Source organism: Diceros bicornis, unplaced genomic scaffold, assembly GCF_020826845.1.
Source record: "Diceros bicornis minor isolate mBicDic1 unplaced genomic scaffold, mDicBic1.mat.cur scaffold_161_ctg1, whole genome shotgun sequence".
NCBI lineage: Eukaryota > Metazoa > Chordata > Mammalia > Perissodactyla > Rhinocerotidae > Diceros > Diceros bicornis.
The window spans coordinates 126,715-152,595 of record NW_026691067.1 but is presented as its reverse complement, the minus strand read 5'-3'; the positions used below and the strand labels follow the sequence as shown (position 1 = coordinate 152,595).

Genomic DNA, 25,881 nt, shown 5'->3' with positions numbered 1-25,881 from the left:
GTGTGTGTAGGGTGGCAGTTGGGAATATATATTGCCACTTGAGAGGGATCTTGAGATGAAGGCTAGGCTCGATGCACATATTCAGTTTGTCTTATTGAACCAAACATGATGACTAAATTAAAAACCCTATAATCAGGACCATAGCCCACTTAAGATATTGCCTTTATTAAAATGACTAAAGTTTTATTAAATAAGAACTGACCGTAATCTTTGCTTTCCGTAGTTACTTCTGAGAGTGTAAACTTCATCAAATATTTGAAATCCTTACACGGAAGCTGTGACTCCTGACCTGTTGGTTGGAGCCTACCTCCAAGTGCAAGCTTTGAGTTTATAAGAATGGGTACCTATAGCTGTCGAAAAGGCAGGAGGAAAATTAGATTCCAGGAGTAATAGACCCAAGACTCCTGGTTTATTCAACATGGGACTGGCTCGTTGCAGAACTGAGAAATACCTTTTTATCTCTCAAGTTTTAGGCTTATTTAACATTTCATATGGCTATTTTAGATTCCAAATATTATTATCTAGTATAAAAGAGTGCTTTATGTTTTTCTTAATTCTTAAGATGCACAGTAGTCATGAACAGTAATAAGTGTATCATTGAAGAATTATCGTTGGAGCATTGATAGGATTTAAATTCTGTATCTGTACGGTATAATATTAGGTTCTCATTTTAAGCTTTATATTTGAAAAGCCGGGTATAGCAGAATATTAATAGTAATGTAATAATCACAAGAGTTTCAACATGGTAAAAAAGTGCTAGTAGGCAAGTATGTATTTGGTTTTCAAACGGTATCTAATTGTTCTTATCAGTATCGAAAGATCCTGTTACTGCATGTGTCCTTATGTTTTATTTCGTTTCTTTTAGGTCTCTTTTATTCAAAACCTTGTATTTTGTGTAGAAAGAGTTTACCGTGTGCCTGATTTTGGTGTCTGGGAAAGAGGAAGCAAATATAATAATGGCAGCACAGAGCTACATTCGAGGTAATTTGTTTATTTCTAAGGGTTTTTTTTTTTTAATTTAAATGTGTGGAATTTGAATATGAATAAAAATCAAAAGTATTAGATGGGAACTGTGGTTTCTATGTTAATTTCATCTCTTTTTTTTTTTTTCTATGTGATGCAGATGAAATTCACTTAAAATTAAACCAGAAGAGTCTGCTCTCAGTGCCGATAAACAGATGCAGGAAAGGAGCAGGGTGTCTTTCCCAGCCTCCCGTGGTGTTGGTACATGCATATCAGCCTCCAGTCCACGGCTTGGCCTTGCTGCTCAGCCAAGTCATTTTCTTTTTCCTCTTTACAATGACACTCTTTGAAAGATCAAGGAAATTAAAATTGCCAAACACCTATGTATATACATTGCATGTAAAATTCCCTTCCATGTTATAGAGCTGATTTTTGTCCTAATCAGAGATACTTATACTCTTCATATAAAACTTAACATTCATTGTTTTCTCTGAGAGGTGTGGTCACCATCTTGAGCTGTGGTTTAGGGGGTTTGAATAAACAAGAATAGTTGATAACTTATGTTAGTAGTTTGTGAATTTCCTTTACTCTTTAGGGTGAGGGAAATAGCTTTAATGACTGATTGCACCTTTCAGATGTTGTAAATTTTTGCCCAGGAGGTCATCTTTTAACTAAAAAGTGTAGCTCAATGAGTCCTATCCATTTCACACTAAAAGATTTAAGAATTTAAAGGTGATTAACTATAGGTCAGTTTACATCATTGAGACTTGAAGTAGAGAAACAGTTTAAGAAACACTGGTTAAGAGGAATCCACAGCTGTATATTTTTTTGGGTAGAAGAACTAATCACACAGAAAACTAAGCCAATATAAGATATAAACTAAGATATAGAAACTGGCTCCAGATCTCTAGCTGTGTATCATCTCCATGCCTCAGTTTCTTCATCTATAAAATGAAGATAATAATAGTTTCTACTTTATAAAGTTGTTATAATGATTGAGTTAATATATATGTAAAGCATTTGAATACCTGGCATAAGTGAGCACTAGAATACAAGTGTACTCACACATTTAAGAATATTTTAATAACAAAGATTGAAACAAAAAGGACTTCAGTTAACTCTGGGTTAACTAAAATACAAACATTTTTCTGTAAGTTTTATGATTCATATGAGGCATTTTTATAGTGCACAGCAGAATAGTAACAATCAGTGAAGAAGTCAGTGAAGTGGAGAAATAATTTGTGGGAAAGTTCAGTTCAGACATTAAACAAATTCTGGCAAATATTAAAAATAGGAAGATAATGTTATATTTCAGCCATAATCCAAATTAAGTTCTCAACATTTTCCAGATTATCAAATTACAAGAAAGAAAGTGGATTTGATTAGAAAAGGTGATTTTTAAAAATTTACCTTTCTAGCATTTATGATTTATCAGACCTTTTATCTGCGTTTTAATAACCGTTTGATACATGCCAATGTTATCCCACTGACATTATTTTCAGTATAAAATATTTGGAGTGGCGTTTTTCCTGTTTATAAAAAGTGTAGTAAACTCAGAAAGAACCTTGGGTGAAAGATACCATCCTAGAAAGTGAAGGTGTTGGAAGGTTTCTAGTGAAAAAACAGGCTCCAACTTGTTTTCTTGTAACTAAGGTGCTAATCTTTAATTGAACCATTAAGGATTTTATTTCAAGGCTTGGAAGATCATTATATGATGTTCTTTGCTACCTTTTGCATGCAAAATTAATCTTAATTGTAGCAGGCCAATTCTATTCAAATGGATGGGTAATGAAGTTTGCCATTAGGTTTGGATGACGGGTTTTATACATTTAACATTGATCTTTTAATTTTCTATGGTATAACACTTTACAATTCTCCATAAGAATTCTAAACATTTTTTTCAAATGTGTCTGACCTCAGATCTCCACAAGCCTTCTTGGATGTGTCACCTCTGGTGCCAAAAGGGTCTATTTTGACACTGCAGGCGGACTTGGCACTGACGGACGCAGCGATAGCGGTAGTCGTGGGAGGCCAGTATCTTTCTGTGCTCAGGCCTGGGTAGTGGAATGTGGAGCTGCTGCTTAGCCTGTTGCTGCTGTAAGACATCCCAGAACTGTCTGTGCCTGGTTGGATCTGATCCTTACTGCTTAGTGCAATACCCTGTTATCTCCTTAAGCTGTCCTCCTCATTTCAGACAGCCTGAAGTAGTCTACAGTAACTCTTGCTGTAAGTACCCACACCACCCTTTTTGCCTTCTGGCTTTCTTTGCCGTTCTCCCTCTAGCTGTGTACTATACGGTCCTCCTTAGCAGGAGTCAGAGAAGAGACAGAGCACAATCTGACTGTTGCCTTGGTGCTCACTAGGGCCTTGGCCAAAGCGACTGGCTTGGTGAATGTTCCTTTCTTCCCTTATCACACTGGGCACATCCCTTCTAAGCTGCAACTTGATCAAAGAAGGTTACCACCCCTAGGCCCCCAAAAGGCACACATAGTATTCCGAAGTCAGAGCCTCCCTTTTCAGCATCCATTCTCAGTGGTCCTTTAATAATTGCAATCTGTGGCACTGTCCAGTTACAGAATATATTTTATTTAGGTCGGGCAGGGAACATTATTGCCTTTTATACGGGAAGAAACTAAGGTTTAGAAGGTTTAGCGATCTCCCCCCGACCCTGCCTTTAAATGATACACCCCAGTAAGTAGTAGAATCAGAACTGGATTCCAGGTGATTGGCCTCCAAGTCCAAAGTTGTTTCTGCTCTTTCACGTTGTATTTTCAAGTCTTAAAAAGTTTTTCTAAAGTTTGAAAGAACAGTAGGGTATATGCTCTTGGTGAAACTGTTATAAGTTTCAAGTATATCTTTGTTTAGTAATCAGTACAGCTTGATTCAGCTTAATGCTTTGATCAGACCCTTCCTGATCTGCCCTTTTCAGCCCCAGGTTTGCTGGTATCCCTTTTAGTCCAAGTTTTTGAATTATTTAGTATTTCTTAGATAAACCCTAGAATTTTTTTCTGAAAGGTGATCTCTTTACATTTATCTGAACCGCATTCTAGCAGCTGCCTCACCCTTTTCAGGGCTTTAGGAAAAGGATCCATTGCTCTAGGCTCACTATGATTTTCTTGAAATGTTTCCTAAGCAAGTGTTCCCTGCTTTCCTGGTTTTTCTGTTGACTTGACTTTCCTCAAGTGACATGCTCCTTTCAGTTTCTCCCAGGGTGTCTGGAACTGTGTCAGCTAATTCTCCTCTTTTCTCTTGTTCAGTCTCTAACAAATGCCTATGTATTTTAAAATCCTATATTATTTGATTTAATTACATTTTCCTCCATATATCTTTTTGGTACCTATTTATTGTAGCACTAATTCTTAACCCCCAGAATTACGTATCCAAGTAGTCTTCTCAGCTGCTCCAAGTTGAATTAAAGTATTTTAATCTTTATATTTCCCCTTCCTCATTTATGTGAGGATATTCCTACACCTTGGGACTACCTTTAAACCAAAATTCTTTGTTTTGGAGAAGAGATGAGTCATCTATAAGATGTGAATTGAACCTTCACCAAGACTAACTTTGAATTTTTTGGCTGTTGGGAAGAAAAAGGAAAATTGTACTTAATAACTTAGTAATGTGGATATCTGCCCAAATAGAAAGAAAAGTTTTTGAAACATTAACTCCTAAATAGAACTTTCTATTTAATAGCATAATTTCCTTTTTTACTTTGTTAAATCTAATATTTGCGGTACAAAGAAGACTGTAGAAGCAAAGAGAATTTAGAAATTTAGATCTGATTTTTCAGTTTTTTTTTTTTTTCATGGTTTTATGTTCTATTCGCTTGGCTTTTCCAATAAAGAAAGCCATCACTAAAATATCAGATAAGTAACCATCATATCACCACTTTACTCAGTTTAAGATGTTTTTAGTGACCATTTTATTCCACACAGTGCTTGTTATTTAAAGTAACTACTTAATCTTCTTAAATCATTTTTGATGTTCCAGTCATTGAACTATGATAGAAGCAACTATCCCTCCGTTCTGCTTCATTTTATGTATTTTTGCTGTACTGAACAATTCATCAGCACCCATTAAAACTATAGTCCTGTCAAGTTCTTGCTGTTTCAGGGGATATGATTGGGTGGCTCAGGGAACTAAAGCATAGTGTTAATGAGCAGGAGGATGTGAATTTAGTTCTCATGCTTGTCAATGAATTTTTTGGATTCTGTGGTGGGTTGTCAATCACTGAGTCCAAACCCATCATCTTTTCTAGAAAAGCTTTGAAATATGCAACAAACCACTTTTATTACAAACTATCTCCCAAGCGAACATCACTTCATTTTAGCCCTGTTAAATGAATGTTGAGGTAACACTTTTCAAGACCAGATTGGTGAATGTTCTACTGGTAGTATTCACCTAATATTAATATATTCAATAACTAATTATAGAGTAATTTAATTTTCTGAGAATGTCTTGTGCTAGTAAAATATTTTTAACTCTTACAACAGTATGTATTATATTTGACAGTAAAATGTAAGATCACATTAGGAGTATGTTTGAGTTTCTAAATAGCTTGCTGTAGCCAGAGATTTAAATAACCAGTGGATAATAAAGTAACATATTTGTGAATTTCAGTTAAGTCCAATTATTTAACCAATTGCATTGGGAAAGAAAGTTAAAAGAGAAAGAGTTCCACATTTACTCTAGTCCAGGTACAGTGTTTGTTTTTTTTTGTAATGCTTTATTTAGAAGACAATTTCAAAATTCATCCTTTAGCTGTCTTGTTAAAGACAAAACCTTGAGTTAGCTACATCGTGTATCTCCTCCAGTGCAGTATTTCTTTTGGATATTTGCCTTTTGAATAATTTATTTATTCTCGCTTCTCAAAATACTACAAACAGTCTTCATAACACATGTACGTCACACTGTAAGTGGAGGTTTTCTGGTATTACTCAGTTAAATGCATGTAAATGTTTGTGCGTTGGGGACTATAAGGGAACTCCTAGGACATCAGGAACACATTCTTAAGCAAGAACACCAGTTGACGATGGATGTTTTTGCATGAACTGTCAGAATAGATGACCCCTAGGGGCTCTCCTAACCCTTAGGTTCCAGGAGTCTAGAATTCTTATGCAGGTACTATTTGGTTTCCATTTGGAGCATGCAAGGCTGAGTATGATTGGCCTACTTATTCTGGGTACGTGATAGAATTAGGAACCTGACTTAGGTTCTTTTCTGGTTACCTATTGTTGCCAATAAACTACCCCCAAATTAGAGGCATAAAACAACAACAATATTTTATTAGTATTAACTCTCATAGTTCTGAGGGTTGCTGGGCTAAGCTAGGTGGTTCCTGCTCAGGGTCTTTTATGCATTTTCCGTCAGTTGTGGGTGGGGTTGGAGTCAGCTTGATGGCTTCCTCACTCAGGTATCGGAATGTTGACTGGAACCTTGGCAGGAGCTGTCTGCCACAAGACTTATATGAAGTTTTTTCATATAGACTTCCTCACAACATGGTGGCTGGGTTCCAAGGTCCAGCGTCACAAAAGAGAGGGCCAGGTGGGGGCTGTATTGCCTTTTATGACCTAGCTTTAGAGGTCATGCAGTATAACTTCCACCACATTCTATTTGTTAGAGTCAGTAAGACCAGGCCATATTCTAGTGAGGGGAATAAGAGTCCACCTCTTGATGGGAAGACTGTCAAAGAATTTGCAGACATGTTTTAAACTGGCACATATTTTTCGCTTGGACTTTATTCCTTCAGGTTCTAGGCCTTGTCATTTCTCTGTTTTCTTTTTCCTACCTTCCTGTGGGTTCTTCAGCATTTTTTAGAATTGCGTATTGATTTATCTGTAATGATTTTGAAGGTATCTTTTTGTATAGCTTTTTAGCGATTGCTCTAGGTATTACATTATATATATAAACTGAGTGTACCGCGGTCATTATTTCACCCACTGGAGGCAAATATAGAAGTCTTACCTCCATTTATGTCTTGTTACGCTCCCCCATTTATATTATAGTTATCATAAATATTTTTCCCACATGCATTTAGAACCCACAGTGTTACAACTGTTGCTGTAATTGTCAAACATAATTTATAAAACTCAAGAGGAGAAGAAAAGCCTATCGTGTGTACCCATATTTTTGCTTACTATATTTTTTCTTCCTTTTTGATTGTTCCAAGGTTGGTTGGTTGGTTGGTTGCTTGCAATCATTTTGTTTTGAGAATTTACTTTAGTCATACTTTTAGGGTAGATCTACTGGTGACAGATTTCTTATTTTTCTTTCATCTGGGAATGTCTTGTGTAAATAAATAAACAAATAGGATATATTTACTGGTATAAGATTCTGGGTTGACAGTTCTTCTGTTTCAATGCTTGAAAACACTTGCGCCACATCCTTTTAGCCTTCATGGTTTTTGGTAAGCAATTCATTGTCATTCCGTTGTTTTTCCCCTATAGGTAAAATGTTGTCCATGGCTACTTTAAAGATTTTTTCTTTGTCTTTAGTTTTCAAAAGTTTTGATGTGCCTAGCATGGATATATTTATTTTATTCTGATTGAGTTTCACTCGCTGCTTGAATCTGTAGCTTTTTGTTTCTTGCAAATTGGGAAGTTGTCTGCCATTATTTCAAGTACTTTTTTTTTTAGCTCTGCCCTTTTTCTTCTCTCCTTGAGGGAGTCCAATGACATGAATGTTAGATCTTTTGTTATAGCCCCAAAGGTCCCTGAAGCTCTCTTCGTTTTTTTTTTCTAGTCAATTTTTTTCTCTTTTGTTCTGATTGGATAATTTCTATTGTTTTATCTTCCAATTTGGTTATTGTTTCCCCTTTCTCCCCCATTCTGCCATTGATCCTGTCCACTGAGCTTTTAATTTTTATTATTGTAATTTTTCACTTGTAAAAACTTTGTTTACACTTTTCTGTTTCTTAGCTGAGGCTTTCTATCTTTTCACTTGTTTCAATCATATTTATAATTGCTCATTGAAGAATTTTTATTATGGCTGTTTTAAAATCTTTGTTAGATAATTTTAACATTGCTTTCGTCTCAGTGTTAGCATCTATTGATTGTCCTTTTTCATTCAGTTTGGCTGGGTCTGGTTCTAGACATGATCAGTGATTTTTGATTGAAATGTGGACATTTTGAGTATTATGTTGTAACACCCTGAATCTTATTTTAACTTTCTATTTTAGCTATATTTTTTTGGCACCACTCTGCCAGGGGAAGGGGGCAGGGTCATCACCTCATTACTACTGGGTAGGAATGTAAGTCTAGGTTTTTCTTTGATATCCAAGATGGAGACTCTTCATTGTTGCTGGGTCCAGTTGGGATGCCTAGTTCCCCAGTAGGCCTCCACTGATACCTCCTTGGCTAGGAAGGATAGGAGTGCCTCATTACTCATTCCCAGTTGGCCTCTACTTATGGAACAGGGAGAGGATGTGGCCTCTTTGCAGCTGGGCATTAGTGAAAGTACTGACTCTCCATTGGACCTCCTCTGATGCCATCCCAGCAGGAAGGGTAGGTTCACCTCATTACTGGCAAGCAGGTGTGGAAGTCTAGGCTTTCCGTGTGTTCTCCACTGACGCTGAAGTGTGAGGGGGGAGACTTCTTAACACTCATTGGTAATGAAAGTCTTGGCTTCCTTCTTGGACTTCTCTGACACCACACGGCAGCTGAGAGGGTTGCAGGTTGGGTGCAGTTCCTTATTATAGACTCAATGTAGAAGTCTAGGTTCCCCACTAGCCTTTACAGGAGTGAGTGGGGGTAGGGCCACAGTTTTCTTTTCTTGAGTGGTTCTTCTCTAAATTTTAAACTGTCTAAATTTTGAGTGGTTGTTGTCTATTGTGTTTTGCTAGGCTATCCTTTTCCTGGTCCTTTAGCTAGAGAGAGCAGGCTTTTGTTGGGGCTTTTTTTAATACACCTACTGGCATTTCCTGGTTTTTGGCTTCTTTAGCTCTAAGTCTGGTATATTGGAGGCAAAAAGGAAACTCAGGGAACTTACCAAGTGTTGTTCCTAGAATCCTAAGGCTCCTAGCCAGTCTGCCTTTCCATCTTTCTGAGGCTTTTTATTTTTGTTATGTGATGTCCAGGGTTTTTTGTTGTACTTAGTGAGAGAAATAGGGAAACTTATGTCTACTCCACTTCCCCATCCATGTATTTTAAAAGGTTTCCCACCTATTTACTATCCTGTATTAAAAGTAATGCCTACTTGAGAACATTTCATGTAAACAACCCATTGAAAATGTAGATAATGATGATTCGAATAGCTTAGAACAGTGGTTCTCAAATTTAAAGTGCATTTAACCCCCTGGGGGGCTTTTTAACACTGATTGTTGGGCCCCACTCCTGGAGAGGAGTGAGAATTGGCATTTCTAACAAGTTCCCAGATAATGCTACTGCTCTGGGGACCACACTTTGATAATCACTCCTTTAGAGAAATGCTGAAATGATGACTGATCATTAATTTTAAATGATATTAATAGCATATGCATTTGCTTTTAATAAAAACAGAAAAAATGCAATAAGTAAAATAAACTGGATATTAGATCTAAAATATTTAAATGTTATTTATAAGATGACAGTCATATTTTTAATGAAATTTGTCTTCCCATTTTCCAGCACTATTGTATGTGGCATTTGAGAGGGCAAAGGAGTACGTATTTTATTATAAACAGAACAATATAGCAAAAAATGAGAGGTATGATGATCAGTTGTTTTGTGAGCATAAAGTAATGCCTATTTTATTGGACTCTAAGCAAAGAGTATTTGAATGGGTATATTAAACCCCACTCCGTGGTAAGTGTATGATGTGCAAGAACTTTTTTTAAGGCTCAGAGTTGATATCAGAAAAGCTCTTTTACATTGATCTGAGCTAATGATGCGCAACCTTGTTATTACTGTGCACATATTATAATATACCTTCCTCTAAAGTTCATCTTTTTTTTTCTTGAGTTAGTGAATATAAATGATACTGGAATTAAAACTACTCCCATCAATAGTATGACCATTTGCCTAGATCAAGGTGAACTTAGAAATATTTTTCCCAGAAGATCACTAACTATAAAAAAGAGAAATTAAAATAGTGAAATGTCAGACTGCGATCTCTTAGACATTATTCTTCCTACAGAAGTTGTTCTAAGTTTTAATAAAGAAACTTACTTGTGAATATTCATCAGATAATGGTTCTTATTTTGTAGCCAGATATATTAGAGTTATAAAGTATTTCCTTTTCTCTTTTAGCTCTGTTGGCTTAGCAAAAGCAGCTCTAGAAGCAATTAATGGATTCAACCTCTTTGGCAACCAGGTAAAAAAAACAGCAATAGTAACAATAAACTGTGATTGTTTATTTGAATTATGTTTTTAATTAATTTGGCCATTCATTAACCAAGTTGTTCCTTATGATCAGAGAATGTCTGAAATTTATGTGGCAGACCATGGTTGAACAGACTTTCCTTTGAATATGATTTGCCGGTTAAATTTTAGTTTTCTAACTAAAAAACATTGCTTAATTAGAAAAAAAAAAAAATCTCTTCATAAAGAATTCTCATTGTCTTTGTTCCCTAGCTTTTTCCTCAGGTCTCTTGTTGAGCTTTCACAGTTTTAAATATTCCTAGCCTTATATATCATATATTTTCCATATTAGTTCTCATGTTGGTTTCAACTTAATGTAAATCTTATGTAGAGGGGAATTTGTGTAATATGTGCAGCCAAAGAATTGGAAATTTTAATCCTAGCTTAACCCTCAACTGGCTGTAATTATATGTCTAAATCTCATTTTCTTCGGGATAAAAGAGAAATCCTAAGGGTTGCCTTAAATTTTCTTAAAACAAGATCTTTAACAAGTTTCTGCACCCAATCAAGTGACCGTGGATTGAGTTGTCAATGAAAGGGAATAAAATGTAGGAATACAGGTTATTACTCTGGATCAAGAACTAGGCTAATTGTCTTTAGCAATTTTTGTAAAGATTCTTAAGATGGGAGGGCAAAGGCGGTTTCCAGCTGATATTATAATTAACCTTAAGTTATTAAAATGCTTGGTGGTCTAGTGGTTAAGATTCAGCACTCTCGTTGCTGTGGTCTGAGTTCGTTTCCTGGTCAGGGAACCTCACCACCCATCTGTTGGTTGTTATACTGTGGCAGCCATGTGTTGCTGTGATGCTGAAAGCTATGCCACTGGTATGTCAAATACCAGCAGGGTCACCCGTGGTGGACAGGTTTCAGGGAAGCTTCCAGACCAAGGCAGACTAGGAAGAAGGACATGACCACACATTTCTGAAAAAATTGGCCATGAAAACCCTATGAATAGCATTGGAGCATTATCTGATACAGCACCAGAAGGTGAGAGGATGGAGCAAAAAGACCAGGCGGGGTTCTGCTCTTTGGTACACAGGGTCACTAGGGGTCGGAACGGACTTGATGGCACTAAAAACAACAACCAATTAAAATGCCGAGTCAGTAAAAATACATTTTAGAAAGTTATGCAGATATGCAAAAGGTAACATGGTTTTTGTTATGGCAATTGTAATACTATGTACCCGAAGTCTTGAATTTAAGAAAGTTTTAAGTTGAAGTGTTATAGTACAACTGCCTCTCTTTCACTCCCTACATCCACAAACTCACTTCTGTTCTCACTCTAACTTCCTCTTGGAGGATGGACTCTGCTTACATCCAGGACATGAAGAATGAAGAATGAACATAGACATGAACGGATTGGGAAGAGGGGAGCAGCACCTTATTTTGGGTGCCCAAGACTAAATCGCCCACTTCCCACACTCTTCCTCCTCTCTCAAGACCTCTGGCTGGAGAAATGGAGAGATCAGAGCTCATGGGGGTTTGAGGGGTGTGAGCCTATCGAAATCATGATTATTAATATTATGCCTCTCCTGGAGATTCTTGGTGCCTCTGGCACTGATCTCTTGGCTTATGTCAACATTTCTTTCTCACTGGAAGAGTCAACATACTCATGGAAGTCCCACATGTATCCTTCAGTACTTCTCATTTCCTTTTCACCCTTGCCTCACTCTCAGTACATTCATTTAAATTAGTGTGTACGTGTGTATGTATGAATTTGTGTGTGTATATGTGTGTGTGTATGTCTGTGTTTGTGTTTGTGTATGTATATAGGTATATTAGATGGATAGGTAGGTGGGAAGGAAGGAAGGAGTATGGCATAAAGGTATAAAGGCATAAACATGGCATAAAGGTATGGCATTGTAGCATTATTTACGATGGCCAAGATATGGAAACAACCTAAGTGTCCATCGATGGATGAATGGATAAAGAAAATGTGGTAAATATATATACAATCATGTGGCGCATTGCGATGTTTTGGTCAACAATGGACTGCATATATGATGGTGGTCCCATAAGATTAGTACCATGTAGCATAGGTGTGTAGTAGGCTATACAATCTAGGTTTGTGTAAGTACACTCTGTGATAGTCACACAATGATGAACAGCATACAGTGTGCCTAAAAGCACATTTCTCAGAACATATCCCCATCATCAAGTGATGCATGACTATACAATGGAACATTATTTAGCTATGAAAAAGAATGAAATCTTGACATTTGTGACAACATAGATGAACCTTGAGGGCGTTATGCTAAGTGAAATAAGTCAGACAGAGAAAGACAAATAGCATATGATCTCACTTATATGTGGAATCTAAAACAACAAAACACCAAGCACATATATACAGAGAACAGATTGGTGGATGCCAGAGGTCGGGGGTGGAGGGTGGGTGAAATAGGAGAAGGGGGTCAAAAGGCACAAACTTCCAGTTATAACATAAGTCATGGGGATGTAATGTGTATCATGGTGACTATAGTTAATAATACTGTATTGCATATTCGAAAATTGCTAAGAGTAGATCTTAAAAGTTCTCTTCACAAGAAAGAAAATTTTTGTAACTATGTACGGTGATGGATGTTAACTAGACTTATTGTGGTGATCATATTGCAGTATATACAAATATTGAGTCATTATGTTGTACACCTGAATCTAATATAATGTTATACGTCAATTATACCTCAATTAAAAAAAAAAGAATGGCATTGTATTTGGAGTCAGGAGACTCACTGTACGCTCTGTACTCCCACTAGTGAGTTCTGTGACATTGGCTAGTTGTTTACCTGTCTCGGCTTCCTCAACTAAAAAAATAGAGATAATGATACTAGGACCTAACTCAGAAGGTTTTCATGCAAATAAAAAGCTTAGTATAGTGCTTGGCAAAGATAAAACCCTCAATAAATATTATCTCTTGTTATTGTTAATGAAGTACTGGTAATGTTAAAGAACGGAAATGAAGAGATTGGACTGAAAAGCTTCTAGAGAGTATTTCAAGGAGACTTAGAGGAGTCATGGACTAAATCAATAGTGTTACAGCAGCAGTCTGGAAAGATACAGGTCTTGCTCTTCTGCCTTCCATGGCATACCAAGTAGTGTGCTGAATGGAGTTTTGTGTCTAGGTTGGACATTATAAGGTATTGGTCAGCTCTTTTTTGCAATCGTGCCATCTCCTTTGATGTCCCTGAGTCTTAGTGTATGTTGCTTATGTGTCTGGTATATATACTACATATATGCCTCCACCTACATAGAAGCCCACACGTATACATGCTACCTTTCCTAACTACCCATGTTTCAGGGCTCTGTCTTCAGCCTACTTTTCCCAGGAAGCTTTCATAGATCTCTTAGCCATAACTCTAAAAGCACTGAATTGCTCTACTATACTTTCTGATTCTGAGTTATAAATATACTGCTAGAATTGTTCCTCAGCCATAATGTCTCAGTCTTGGCTGCACAGTGGAATTATTTGCAATACTGATTGCTGGGCTCTACCCCTGGAGATTCTGATTTAATTGGTCTAGGGGGAGACCTTGGCCTTGAGATGTTTCCAACTGCCCAGGAATTGTAATGTTCAGCCAAGGATGAGAACGACTGCTCTAAGCAGAGTTAATATTGACCTTGGTTAGCTCACGTCCATTCCCAGCAGAGCTGTGTGCCAAATGTTTGCCGAGTTGACTATTCGTTGAGTATTTTGGATGGAAATATAGACAAATAATGTCTTATTCCTTTAGCCACATAGATGTCACATGTTGCAAGTGGAGCTCTCCATGTTCCTTTTTTTTGGATAATATCAAACAGTATCCTAGTTTTACCAATTCCCTTTCATTTTTGTTTCTGATGTGGAGAATTACAGAAACCTGACTTTGTTAATGTTAAAATTCCCACCTCTACAGCAAAGTTAAAAATATACCTGCTAAATAGTAGCACATTTAAGAGTGCATATGATCTTTTCAGTGTTTAATCATTTTATCATATTGCTCCATGTCCTTCAATGGGCTGTGGTCTAATTAGAAGTCAGTGGCTGGGAAAAGAACTGATGTAACAAAGAAATGTTTTTATTCAAATGAAAACCTATAGAAACCTCCTCAAGATTTGAGGGATTTCAGATCAGATGAATATTCTCAGCTATTTCCAAAAACTGTTGATGTAGTGTTTTAGAAGACCTGATCATGTGTCTTTAACTAAATTAATTTAGAGCTTTGAAAAAGTACACCTATTGATCGCAACTCAGACAATCTTAGATCTTTGGAGCTGGAAGGGCCCTTCTCTCAAAATGAGTGGTCACAGAGTTGAGGTGGCTTTTCACTGGTCATGCAACAAAGAGGCAGAACAGGAATTAAACCAAAGCCACTTGGTAATGAATCTGGAATATCAACTATTAGTACAGGAAATCTTAAATCTTGAATGCTTTCTACCTTTAGAGGTGAGAACTGTGCATTTGCTTTTGAAAACTTTTAAGCCATTTTCTTCTTTTTTAAAAAATTTAATTTTTTTATTGAGGTGTAATCAACATATTAGTTTCAGGTGTACAACATAGTGATTCAGTATTTGTATATATTATGAAATGATCACCATAATAAGTCTAGTTAACATCCAAACCCACACGTAGTTACAAATTTATTTTTCTTGTGGTGAGAACTTTTAAGATCAACTCTCCTAGCAACTTTCAAATATGCGGTACAGTATTGTTAACTGTAGTCACCATGCTGTATATCACGTCCCCATGAGTTATTTATTTTATAACTGGAAGTTTTTACCTTTTGACCACATTATTTTCTTCTTAATTGTTGAACTTCTGAATGAGACATCCACTTGGCAAACAGCGTGAAAGGCTTGCCTTTTGCCCTTTTTGTGCTTCAGTGTATGAGATAAGATAAATGTTAATTTTTATTTTTATGGAAAATTGTTGGGTGGAATAAGCTTTTAGCTTTGATAATGGTTATTATGTGTTCTTACACTTCCTTTCTTCTTTTTTTTAAAATGTCAGACTTGTCTTATTATTCAAGGAAAAAACCTTATCATTTAAATCTTCCCTGTGAAAGCAAGTTATTTTTCTTTGGCAGAAAATATCTAAGAAGAAAATGTGATAAAATGGCCTAATGTCTTTAGTGATAAGTTTATAATAAAGGCTAATTTGGAGCATTTAGAAACATACTCATCAATATGAGAATCACATATTTCATCATACTTTCAAATATGTTCTCTATAAATATAGTGACATATATAATATTTAAGTGATATTTGACACTATTTAAATAATAATTTTTAAATAAATTATAATTCACACTCAGCAAATGTCATAGACATGCTAAGCAACAGTTTTGTGGTTCCTGGGTCTGAGTCTCAGCTCTCCCCTTTCTGAAACCCTAAGAATTACTACTCAGGTTCACCTCGCTCTGTAGTTGGAAAGTTCTTTTAACGCATGTGAGTAGAATCTTCTGTAGAAAAGAGAAGCATGGCTTGTGAGAGGGGCTGCTGGAAGCTACTGTTGGGCCAGTAAGTAAAAGTTGACTATTTACATGCCCATTGCCACCACAGCCATGATGCAGAGGGGTAATTCCCATCAGTAAATATCCTTTCTGTAAGAATCCTGCTCTCCAGGCTCTGCCACGGAGCTCAAGAACAGCTTAATGCTGAACTAGGGAAGAAAGTCTCCTGATGGTAGTTCTGTGGTATGATTTTGCATTCAGAAGAACAGAAATCATGTGTAGTAGATACACTGAGTGGGTTCATCTTGTTTTATGCTTTGATGCTATGTGGCAGCAAGCCTATTAGCTCAGGTTCAGAGAAGTGATTGATGGGGTAAAGAAAGGCCCAGACGATCCTTCAAATCATTTCCCTTTGAATTGAGACTAAAGAGATCAGCAGTGTCTTATGGTCATAGATGTCACCCTTGGCTTTAGGTACCATCTCAAAAGTGTTTGTTGCAGTCATGGAGTCTGAGGTAGATGGTTCAGTGCAGCTCTTCCCCACCATTGGAACTCAAGTCCCCATGACAGTGGTTAGGTTGAATCATCTTCTAGTGTATTTACTAGAAAGTAGTCATAGAAACTCAGTTTGGGAATACAGTTTGAGCTATCAGTCTTAAAATATGCTCTGTAGATGGAGTCAGGATATGATGGTAGAGTTGTGATAATTTCAGGAAATGGAAGATGAAAATAAAATATACAGTGTTAATCAGATACTTTGGAGTGACATATACATATAAAACATCCTTTCATATTCCTGGTTTTGATTGGAGAAATCACAATACTGACAAATGAGCTGAGGCCAGAATCTAAAAGGTAATGACTAGAGAAATTGCTCATGTTATGCAGAGCATTCAAAGCAATGCAGACATATCAAACTTCCTTTGAAATTTGCAGGCATAAAATTAATGTGTCTGATGATTTAAAGTTGGTGATAATTAATTCCATAAGTAGGGTCTCCTTGATGACTTTCTTAAAAATTTGCTTCTGAAGAGGAATAGGTGCCCATGGTCTTAGGTGAATTTTATGGTGAATTTTATCTTCCTGTGAATCTTGGCCCTATGCCTAAGCATGGTATATTTTTTAAGAGGACAGCCACACAATATAGTTAACTAGCATTTGCTCTCACTGTTAAAATCCAGTAATATTATGAAATTATTTTTCCCTTTGTGCATATTTCTTAGAGGCTGGCAGAGGAAGAAACCTGAACAAATACTTTGATGAATTTAGATAAATAAACCATTTATTCGTGGCCAGAAAATAGAAATTGGCTTGTTTATATTAATCAGATAATGGCAAGAATTGCCAAATTTGCTATTTCACTTCATTATTTATAAATTACACTAGTTAGATTTTATCTTTTAAAAATTCAGTTCAAGGCAGACTGATTTGGCATGCAATTAACTTTATTAATTATGAGCCTAAAGATAAATTATAAGTCCTGTTATTTTGTGTATTCACAGGCTCCCAACATCTCATACCTATTCATTTCTCTGCTGTTTGTTCTAACTACCCTGCCTGCTCCCCTTCCCACAAAAATTCAGATCCTAGCTTTGGTCCTTGCCTTCTCCATGAAGTATCCCAGGTTCCCTATTTTGTTTTTTTTATGTTACCTTTAGAGATTTATTATCATTATTATTCTCTCATCTAAGCCACTCACTTGGTACATAGGCCCATATCTTGGTACATCGTCATGTATTGCCTGCCATGTGCAGTCTTTTTGTTTTGTTTAATATTCATCTGGTTAGGACTGAATATCACCTGGGTCAGCTCCTTGAGAGCAGAGGTCAAGTTCTATCTTGTTTTCCTCAAAGCAGAGAACACATCACTCTGACAGTGGCAGATACCGCATGAAGCTTTGTTGAATTCAATTTTGTCAGTGGATATGAAAACTAGGGAATTTCAAATAATAGAAAGGACAGTTTAGTGTTAATCTGGTTGTAGAATGACAGCCTCACTCATTTCTTCTTCATTTATTAATTTACTCGTCAGAGTTAAAACAGATTTAAGAAATGATATTATGAATGAGAAATCATTCTATTTTTTTTTTTTTGGTGAGGAAGATCAGCCCTGTGCTAACATCTGCCAATCCTCCTCTTTTTTTGCTGAGGAAGACTGGCCCTGGGTTAACATCTGTGCCCGTCTTCCTCCACTTTATATGGGACGCCGCCACAACATGGCTTGCCAAGCGGTGTGTTGGTGCGCGCCCAGGATCCGAACCGACGAACCCCATGCTGCCGCAGCGGAGCGTGCGCGCTTAACCACTTCCACCACCGGGCCGGCCTGAGAAATCATTCTATTTTATGAGCTAATACTCATGTATGTACGTGGGTTAACAGGAAAAATGTACATATAGTGAGTCTGATATTTGGAGGTAGGGCCTAGTACCACTAGACATTGAGTTTCAGTCTAGGTGATTGATTTGAGGTATTTTAGTTTCAGAGTGAATGCGTCTTTGAAGTTGGTGAGAATTAGAATGATAGTTCTCTTCTTCCCTTCCCCATGTGTTTTTCTGAGTATTCTCTTATAATGGAAGCTGTATTTGTATTCCAGTTTCATTCTCTGTGTTTTCAAAATGTTTAGCTCCCCAGTAAAAGAACAAAGCTATGTTTACGTATGGCTATGCTCATAAATACGGAAAGCACTAATGGCTAAATATTAAATTTTTTTTAACTTGGTTAGCAGACCAATTGACATTTTTTGTTACACCTGTCTTTTTGTTCAAGTTTTTTGGCTCTTACTTGAAAGATATTTTTTATTGTGGGAAATTGTATAACTTAGTGGTTAAGGTGTGGGCTTCTGTGTTAGAGACTTGATTTTGAACCCGTGCTCTATTAAACTAAGATTTAGCATCTTTTTCAGTAAAATGGGGATAATAATCCTCTATATATGGGGATTAAATGAGATAATCCATGTGAAGCATAAAGCACAGTGCCTGACACACAGTGAATATTAGCTTTTATTTGCATTTTTATTATTTGAGATTCTCCTGTCTCTATATTTTAATCAAGTAGTTTTTACATCTATAATTCTAGATTGTATCTAAATTTGCTTAGTTTGATCATATAATCAACATTCTTTATTAGGACTGTACAATTCAGATTTTGTGAACTCAAATTGGTTCTTGTTTTATTCCTTGTCAAAAATGTGAGTAAACTATTTGTATTTTTATTAACATGAATATCCTTAATTGATTAGGTATCTTACAATCAATACATTTTGATTTATAAGAAGACTGAGGAGAAATAGGGAAATGTAAAAATAACATTTTTTATGATTATAAAATGAATGTTTATTGCAAGAAATTTGGGAAGTGCTGAAAGTATAAAAAAAGAAAATTAAAATCTTCTGTAATGCCACTCTCAATGCAACCAGTGTTAGTGTTTTTGTGAAATTTCTTACAGTCAAAATGCCCAATGTTCTACAAGTCGTTTTTTCTTAATTTAGGAAATGTTTTTCTCTTTCTTGTTCCAGGGCTGTTCTTGGTCGGTTATATTTGTGGATCTCGATGCTCACAATCGCAATAGGCAAACTTTGTGCTCACTCTTACCCAGAGAATCAAGATCTCATGTGAGATATTTTTATAATAAATTAATAAGAGCTATCGTTTATGATTGTTATGTAATTTTGTTTACTTTTCTAAGAATGTGTTCCAGAATGTTAGAGGTTGCCAGCAGAGAAGAGAAGAGAGAATAGACGTTGCCTCTCACTTGCCTGGTCTGTGGAGGTCTTGTTCAGGAAGTGAGCAGAGCTGTGGACACAGCTGCTTTGTCTTTCGAGTCTTTTGTAGAACAGGAGAAAAGTAGACCTTTTATTTTTTCAGGAGGGAGTAGCAACATTATACCAAAATGAATTTTTTTGTCACAGAATATTAGAAAAATATTTTTCATAATTTATATTCCTTTTGAATAAAATTATTTTTCATGCTTCTTTTCTCTCATTCGAGTCACAATTTTTTTTGGCTGATAAACTTTTATATGCCTATAGTACGCAATTGCGGATTTTTATAGGGGTTATTTATGGCTCTATTCTTAGAAAACACTCAAAATGGAATAATTTAATTATTTAAAAATAACTGTTTTATAGAAGTAATGCAGGATTATGATCAAAGAAAAACAAAACCCACAAATAAGCAAGTAATAATAATATAATATCCACTCGTTATTCCACCACTCAGTTATAATCTTAGGGTGACAACATTTGTGTTTATATGTTTTTATATATTTTTATATACATATATACTTTTCATTTTATAATACTGGGAGAATATTGTTCATAATATTTGATAATCTGGTTCTATGAATGGACATGTTTCCAGATCAATAAATGTTTCTACAATATAAACTTTAATGGCTGCTAATTTACTTATCTAATTGTTGGACATTTAGATTGTTTTGTGTTTTTCACTGATACCAAAAAATTGTTATGAGAAACTAAGTTTTAATGATTAGTTATTGGTGTTAAATTTTTACACACTGCCTTAATTAATATCTTAAAGTTTGAGTCCAGTGTTGAACCTTGAAAATACTCCTTATTGGTGAATAAAGTTTTATCTCCTCTGTAAGCTTCACTAAACCATACCATATAAGCGTCTGTGTGTCCCTTGTAGCACAGCAATCTCACTGTCAGTTAAAGACTTTTATTGACTTATTTATTGACTTATTTCTTATTTACTTACCTTTTATTATCTATTCCTTATTTATTGACTTATTTTTATCGGCTTTTCATCTCCATGATTCTCCTTGGGCTGTGTTGATCATATCACTGCAGGCACTTACAGTCCCTTCTTTTTTTTTATTGCTGCCAGAACACAGATGCTGCCCTGCTCCCCTGCATCACTTATCCTGCATTTGCCCTGGATGATGAAGTTCTGTTTAGCCAGACACTTGATAAAGTGGTTAGAAAATTAAAAGGAAAATATGGATTTAAACGTTTCTTGAGAGATGGATATAGAACATCACTGGAAGATCCCAACATACGCTGCTACAAACCAGCTGAAATGAAGGTATCAAAAACTATTCCATATCAGGGCATAACAGAGTGGTCAAAAGCACCGATTGAGGAGTCAGACTTCTTGGGTTTGACTTCTGGCTCTGCTACTTACTAGCTGTCTGGCCTTGGGCATGTTAATTAACCTCTCTGTGTTAATATTCTTCATTGGTAATATAATAGTACCTACTATTATTGGTCCTATTATTGAGGTTCTTGTGAGGATTAAATGAGTTAGTATATATAAAAATGCTTAGATCGGTGCTTCGCACATCGTAAGCACTTGATAAGTGTTAGCTCTTACCACCAGTGAAGCCCATTTGCTCATATGGAGCCATATTGATTCATCGGGTGAATAATTCTTCTTTCACACTTTCAGAACTCTGCCTGCCTGTTTCATACCATTTGTCTCATGTAATAGAAAATATCTATTTGTGATCCAATTTTCAATCTGTTAAGCAAATGCTCTTTTTTTTTTTGTTTCACTTAGACACTTCCCTTTGAAATATAGTCCTCTAAATAATTAGTTTTAAAATATTTTCTATTTCAAATATACATATGTACCACTATATCTAGATTTATACTAGGTGTTTTTAAGCTGTCCAGAAAACTATAACACCCCCCAAAAAGGTAAGCGTGCCTCCACATTGCTGAATACAATTAGTGGGGTAGATTGAAAATTACTTTTGTAAGCATTGTCATAATTTTGACTCATTCACTGAAGATAGGGAAAATCCCATGAATCTGTATATAAAAAATGTCCAGGCAGCATGGTACCTTGTAATTTGTTTGACAATTAAATACTCTTTTAAAATTTAGTATACATTTAGTTTTGCAGAACAGCGAGACACACTATTTATCATTTTATTTAATTTCACAACTGACTATCATTTGGGAGCATTAGGAGCCATTGTATTGTGTACATCTTTGAAACCTTACAGCAGTCTGTTAGATTAAGCCAAAAGATCCGTTTATCTCTTAAACACCTTGAGATGTTTCTTTTCTATTTAATACCTTTCCTGTGCTGATTTACAGCACTTACATTTGAACTGGACCCCCTGTAACTACCACCCTGCATACTTTCAAGTTTGGATCAGTCCAGCAGGCTCTCTCTATTTCCCACCTATTGCTGAGCACCACTGAGAAAGGCCACAGCAGTGTGGATAGATGCCACCCCGGATTTAGGACATCCATCTTGGTTCAGTTCTCATCATTGCTTTCACTGCTTGTTAGTTCTGCTATGTGACCCTGCCAGGGACTCCTCTTATAAGCTTCTCAAAATTTTTTCCATTTGTACTCAAGTTCCCAGACTTGACTTCTCACTTTCTACTTGTTAGCCTTACATTTCTGTTTGGCCTCCTCCACTGCATCTATCCTTCATCCATACTTACCTCCATCTCTCTTGTCTCCCAGAAGTTGCTGTCTGTTCTTCATTCTAAGGCTAACCCTCCATATGTACACCTCATCCTGTTCTCTTTTAGTTCCTAGGATTCTTGGTGTATCATTTGTCTTCTTCCCTGATAGATAGGTGTCTGTTTTTATCTCTTTCTTTTTGTCTCCTCATCTTCCCTACTTCTTCCTTCCCGCTGTTTTGCTTCCCCAACTCAAATCAGCTTCTTTTTCTTCACATAAACACAATGAAGTTCATCATTAAAAAAACAAGCAAAAACTCTCCCTCACCACTCACCCCTGTCTGCCTCCCATCGCCTCTCTCTTTGTGGCTACACTTCTGAAAAGCATGGTCCATTCTAGGTGTAGTACCTCGTTTGCCTCTACTCACTCCTTCACCTTATAACCCTGCTCCTCTTCCCAGTACTTCCGGTAGCTGTGCTGGCTTCAGTCAGTTTAGGTCACTGGGTCATAGTGGATGCTTTTCTGGCCTTATTTCACTTATTTCCTTGGCATTTGGGTGTCTTAACTGAGTTCTCTTACTTGGAACGTTTTCTGTGACCCCATTCTCTTCCTGACTCTGCTTACTTCTCTCACTGTCTTTGTTAGTCTCCTCTGCGGGTTCCTCTTCTTCCACCTCTTAAATATTACTCTTCTCCTGGGTTCCATCCTTACTCTTCTGCTATTCATGCAATCATAGCTATCACTGTTAACTTTAGTGTCTCTGTCCCTAACTCATACTTCTCCCCAGGAGTGCCCTACCATGTATCCACCTGCCTTCTGGACGTCCTCCCTTGGATGCCCTGCAGTCTGCTTATGTGCGTCTCCCGCTCTTCTGCCCAGGTCGCAAACCTGAGAGTCATCCTAGGCACTTCATTCTCACTCACCCCTCGTTGTCACTCACCAAGGCTGACAGATTTAACCTTCCTCTCTATTAACTCCTTGGTTTAGGCTAGTGGTTCATAACAAAGAACAGTTTTGCTCTCCCGGGGGCCTTTGACAATATCTGCAGACATTTTTTCATTGTCACCACTTGGTGGGTGCTACTGGCATCTGGAGGTAGAGGCCAGGGATTCTACCAACATCCTGCAATGCACAGGATAGCCCCTACAACCAAGAATTATTTTGCCCAAAATGTCAATAAATGCTGAAGTGGAAAAACCTTGGTTTAGGCTATCGTCTTTTCTCTTTGGATTATTCCCAGCAGCCTTCCAATTGGTCTCATTTCTTGCCCTAAAACTCTCTTCAACACTGCCTGCTGTCCATCTAGCAAGTAAATCTAATGAATAAATCTGATCCTGCTCAGTATTCAACAGTGGTTCTGTGTCGCCTCCAGATCAAAGTCTTAGTCTCTTAGCATGACCTGCCAGGCTCTTCTTGATCTGGCTGGCCTGGCCCACCTGTTGGGCTTCAGCTTTCACTATTTCTTCCTTGCTTGTTCCAGAAATACTGAATTGGTGGTAGTTTCTTTAAGAAACTTTGTGCTTCCATGCATCTGTAGTTTATACTTTTGTTTCTCTGTGTGGAGTTCCCTTAGCTCATCTCCCTGGAGAAATCCATCAAGCATTAGCTGAAGCATCTCTTTTCCTATACACCCTTCCCTGACCCCCTAGGCAGACTTGGGTCTTTCATTCCCTGTGTTTCTGGTATATCACGTATGTAGATTTCATCGGGTGCTACAGTTGTTCGTTTACGTGCCTGCCTCTCCCCTAGGCTGTGAGCTCTTGAGGGCAGCTTCTCTGTCTTTTTGTCTTCACAGCCCTCTGTCTAGTTGGTGCCAGGCATTGCTGAGTACTTAGCAAATGCTTATTGAATGAATGACTACTGTGTGTGATGGATTAAATGAATGAGCGTTTGAATAATAAGAGTTCTGAGAAAAATTTTTAAAAAAGAACAATGAAACTACTTATAAATCAGTCCAATTTTGTTATTACTATAAATGAATCTTTTATGTACATCCTAACTATAATTATTCTAATTAATATAATTTTCTAATTAATTTAGTGAAATTTTTAATATTTTATTTTTGTTTTAGCTATTTGATGGCATTGAGTGTGAATTTCCCATATTTTTCCTTTACATGATGATTGATGGTAAGTGAGCTTTCCTCCTGAAATTTAAGCTATAGGATATAAGTGGTTTAAAGAAGAGAAAAATGAAATATGACTCCTTTCAGCTAGCAAAATAGACTGCACACAGTGATGTTAACTGCTCTGCATTTTTGTACGCTACTCTTCTGCTTTCTGAGTGAATATTAAATCATTTTCTGTAAAAGAATTTAAAGAATTAAAGAAATACTTTATTTAAAAAATGATGCAAACATATTTTCATATTTGCAAAGAAGTTTTTTTATGAATAGAAATCACGAATACCATAATTCGTAACATTGTGAATATCTATAATATTTACACATATAAATAGAGATATTTCAATTAAAATTCTGTTTTCGATTCTAAATGCTAACATGACCTTCTAAAATCAATTTCCTGAAAAAATATCACGCACGTTTGCATTACCTTTTTCAATTTTATTTTTATCATTTATGTAGAAATTACCAAAATAATTATAACTGGGCTAATAGATTTTCCTAAGGTAAAATTTCTGTGGTGCTTATTGAGCTCAGATGCTGTTGGATTTTATATTTTACGTTTTAGGAGTTTTTAGAGGCAAAATCCCAACCAAGTAAAGGAATATCAGGACCTTCTGACTCCAGTGCTTCATCAGACCACAGACGGTATAGTTGGCTTGTTTTTCAAGAAATTCTTCCTCCTGATATTTCCTTCACATTCCTTTGAAAAGCGTAAATGATTGCTTTTTAAACAGAACAGTTTATTTAAATTGAAAAAAATGAATGAGATCTTGAATGAATTAGAAAGAATAATTTATTAATTTGCTATAATAAATTTGTTTTTATAAAAGGAGTTCATTAGGCAATACAAGGATGGAGACGAATTTAGGTCGTCATGGCTGTAGTAATTGGAAAATAGTTCACTGGATAGGCCCGGGTTCTTCATCTGTTATCTACTGTGTAACTCCACTCTGTGTAGTGTGGCAATAATATAAAATGACTGATTTGTATTCAGGTCACCAGAAATGGTATGTTCAGGTGACTGCTGCCCCCTCCAGAGGGCCAGCTAAAGGCTCTGTCCTAGCCTAAAGGTACTACCATTGTCAAGAACATTCTGGCCTCCTCTTTGGAGTTGCTTCTAGGGCTTTTAGCATGTTATTTTGAATGTCTGCTGTGATGCTAAAATGTCATCCTTTGAGGATGGGTTTAATATTTTAGAAATGGTCAAAAGGCCCCATCTTATGAGTAGTATGTTGGTTGCAGTTAAACACTGTCAGGGCCCATAAAAGAACATAACTGATTTTTCTGTATGACTAGAAAACTAGTTATCAAAGGAATTCCAAAGGAGAAGTTCCAAATATCTTTGGGGTTTGGAAGTATTAATAAAATGAGAATATGTTCTCATAAGTGAACATCTTTGAAAACATATTTATCTGGAAGTTAAAAATTATGATTTGTTGGGGCTGGCCCAGCGGCGCAAGCGGTTAAGTGTGCGCGCTCCACTGCAGCGGCCGGAGGCTCACCGGTTCGGATCCCAGGCGTGCACCGACACACTGCTTGTCAAGCCATGCTGTGGCAGTGTCCCATATAAAGTGGAGGAAGATGGGCACGGATGGTAGCCCAGGGCCAGTCTTCCTCAGCAAGAAAAAGAGGAGGATTGGCAGATGTTAGCTCA

The 25,881-nt window shown here is 36.6% G+C and overlaps 1 long non-coding RNA gene across 1 annotated transcript; it reads left to right on the top strand.

Annotated features, from left to right (window-relative positions):
* Positions 1-864: 864 nt before the first annotated feature.
* LOC131402596 (uncharacterized) lies at positions 865-20,730 on the top strand. The gene is made up of 4 exons (XR_009218803.1): positions 865-981; positions 10,185-10,248; positions 19,235-19,330; positions 20,568-20,730. It is a non-coding gene; the product is annotated as an uncharacterized LOC131402596 (long non-coding RNA).
* Positions 20,731-25,881: the final 5,151 nt, after the last annotated feature.